General features: G+C 39.7%; 1 pseudogene; it reads right to left on the bottom strand.

Moving 5' to 3' along the window:
• Positions 1 to 1,797: 1,797 nt before the first annotated feature.
• LOC107277252 (receptor-like protein EIX2) lies at positions 1,798 to 2,716 on the bottom strand (annotated as a pseudogene).
• Positions 2,717 to 3,099: the final 383 nt, after the last annotated feature.

The raw sequence follows: 3,099 nt of genomic DNA, 5'->3' as shown, positions 1-3,099 counted from the left end.
CAGTTCAGCTCCCCCTCTCGTTTTCCGCGCGCACGCTTTTCAAGCTGCTAAATAGTACTCTCCTGTCTCAAAATATAAACATTTTTTTACTCTGACACGGTCTCCGATATGTTACTTTGACCAACAATATCTATCAAACTAAAATATTTTAAATAAAAATAGTTGCATATTATAATAGTTTGTTTAATAATAAATATTATGATAGTTTGTTTAATAATAAATCTAGTAACATCAATTTAACATGATTGATCTTTTTTTTTTGCTATTAATTGCCAAAGTTAGAAATATTTGACTTGTCCCTATGCTAAAAATGCTTATATTTTAGGACGGATGGAGTATGTTTGTTTTAAAAAAAAGTTTATATACGAAAGTTACCTTAAAAAATCATATTGATCTATTTTTTTAAAAAAATAGCTAATACTTAATTAATTACGTGCTAATGGACCGCACCATTTTCCGTGCGCACTGTTCGTATTGGGAAGGAGAGCGAACGAACGCAGCCTATAGACAGTACATGGTTTATGCTAACCCTTCCGCATGTGGCCTAGTGGTGGGACTTAGGGCCTGTTTACTTCATGTCCTGGAAATCTCACCTGACTCAGGTGCAGCTCTCAGGCGTTCGATTTTGTGCGCCCGCAGCTGGATCGACCTGCCTGAGAGGGAGCCCGTAGGACAAGTCAGCAACCTAAGCCCTTAGCTTCAAACTCCACCGAGGCAAGAAGGGGTGGAAGAGGAGCTGTGTCGGCATGGTGCCTATTGTTCCTTGGATCTTTCTAGGGCGACGCTCCACCCATCACCGGAGTGCTCCTTATAAGCACTTTCGACCAGTCGCTGGTGGTGACATGCTCCACCTGTTTGTCCGGACCACAAGATCTGCTGCCATCTCCGTTGACGGTGAGCCTGGGCCTTCGGTGAGCGACGGCGGCAGTGGCTTTGGCCTCCGATGACAGTGGTGGCTTAATGTATTTTATTTGTAATTCAGATTTGTGATGAATGTTATCAGTCTGTAATGTTTATGTGATGATATATTCTGCTTCATTTTGGTTGGATTTGTGATGATTTTGAGATTTAATTTCTGAATTTGTGATATTGATCATGGCTCGAAACATCGGCTCGATGAATTGAGCCGATCTCTGTGCTTTTATTTTTAGTTGTTCATTCCCAATCAGTGCTGCCTCTCAATTCGACATCGATAAGCTTACCTCATCAGTACTGGTATAGAGGTGTCGGTTCTAAGTCCAGCACTGATGGTTGTTTTGAAACTGGCATTGAATTGGTCTTCTATACTAGTGACGCATCTTGACAAGTGCGGATCTCCATGGGCCTAAAGGTCTATAACTCAAATTAATTTTCACCATGCATACTAAGTTCAATAGGCCAAAATAGGCTGGACTGGCAGGATATTGGCTCAAGGCTGTGTCCCCTATCCACCCTTCAAAGCTTAGAGCTGCAGAGAGATGATGGTAATGGGGTAGTTTCTTTCACATAATAATATCTTGGTTGGACAATAGGAATATCTGAACCAGATTCCGTTTGATATCTTTGTGGTTGTCAGGCACTGCCATGAGTGGAACTGGATTTAACCGAAAATGACCAAATTGTTGTATTTATCATGACAACAGAGACAGTAAAGAATCACAAAACAGAAGACAACAATCAGTACATTATCTGAACAAGACAACAGTCAACATTATTTTCAACTTAAGAATGACAAAAAAAAACACACACAATCTAACACAGATAGTACACTACAAATCTATAATCACTCAGTCATGGAGGCAGCATCGCCAGCACTGATTATTTGGTGGCCTCCTTGCTTGCTAGACTGTTCCAGGTAACAACCAGAAACACATATGCTTTGTCATATACCTTGTCGAAAAGACGAAAATAAGCAATCCTCCAAGATTTCTTGAATAGAAGGGTCGAAAACACCACCCAGAGGCCAAGTACAAATCCTATGACAAGTCCAAAGCAGAGATACAATAACTCATAGTGGTCTTTGTAACTCCCGTAGTCATTTGATGCGTCGTTCCCAGGGCATTTCTTCTTAAGAATATCCCCACAGAGACCGGCGTTGCCATCGTACATAGACGGATTATTGTTGTAGAGTGTGTCAAGTTGACCTCCTGATGGTATTCTTCCTATAAGATTGTTGTAGGACAAGTTCAATGTACTTAAGTATGTTAATTTTGATATGCTTGAAGGGATTTCACCTGAAAGCTTGTTCTCTGAGAGATCAAGCGACTCTAATGAAATCAAGGCGCCAATCTTGTCAGGAATATGTCCGCTCAAGTGATTCAAAGATAAGTTCAAGTTCAGTTAATGCATCAAGATATGTTATCTCCTCTGGAATTTCACCAGTCAAGTAGTTGGATGATAAGTCAATAGTCACTATTCCCAAAAGTGCAAAGCCTTGATATTTAAGATCTTGCCTCTTGGTAGTGACTGATAGTTCACCAACCATATGTTTGAACCTCGAAAGATAACGGTCAACTCCCCGTGAATAATTGTTTGGGAGCTTACGTAGCATAGACTTCCTTTTTGTCATAGCTTCAAGATTTGATAGCTGCCAAGGTATAACACCGGATAGGCTGTTGGCTGCAAGATTCAAATGGTAAAGTTGTGAAAGATCAGTGATATTGGTTGGAATATGACCATCAAACTTATTGTAGCTCAATTTTAGAAATCGCAGTCTAACCAAGTTACTGATCCACATTGGCAATTTCCGGGATAATCTATTCCATGAAAGATCTAGAAAAGTTATACTTGTGCAGCTCTGTAGAGAAGGTGGGAATTTGCCAGATAAACCATTTTTACTACAAAAGAAAGCTCAGGTGTTCCATTTTGAAACATCTAGGAAGCTCCCCTTCAAAATTATTGTTGGATAAATCCAATATATACAACTCATCAAATTCACAAAATGACACTGGAATTTGACCGGTGAAATTATTGGAACGTAGAATGAGGCATTCAATTCTTGGAGCTCCAAGATTCAATGGAAGAGGTCCTGATAAAAAGTTTCTTGAGATATCCAAGTAATATAGTTCTCTTGGCAATAAAGGTATTTGACCTGTTATATTGTTTGAACTCAGGAGGAGT

This window comes from Oryza sativa, chromosome 11, assembly GCF_034140825.1.
Source record: "Oryza sativa Japonica Group chromosome 11, ASM3414082v1".
Lineage (NCBI taxonomy): Eukaryota > Viridiplantae > Streptophyta > Magnoliopsida > Poales > Poaceae > Oryza > Oryza sativa.
This window is presented reverse-complemented; position numbering and strand designations above follow the sequence as displayed.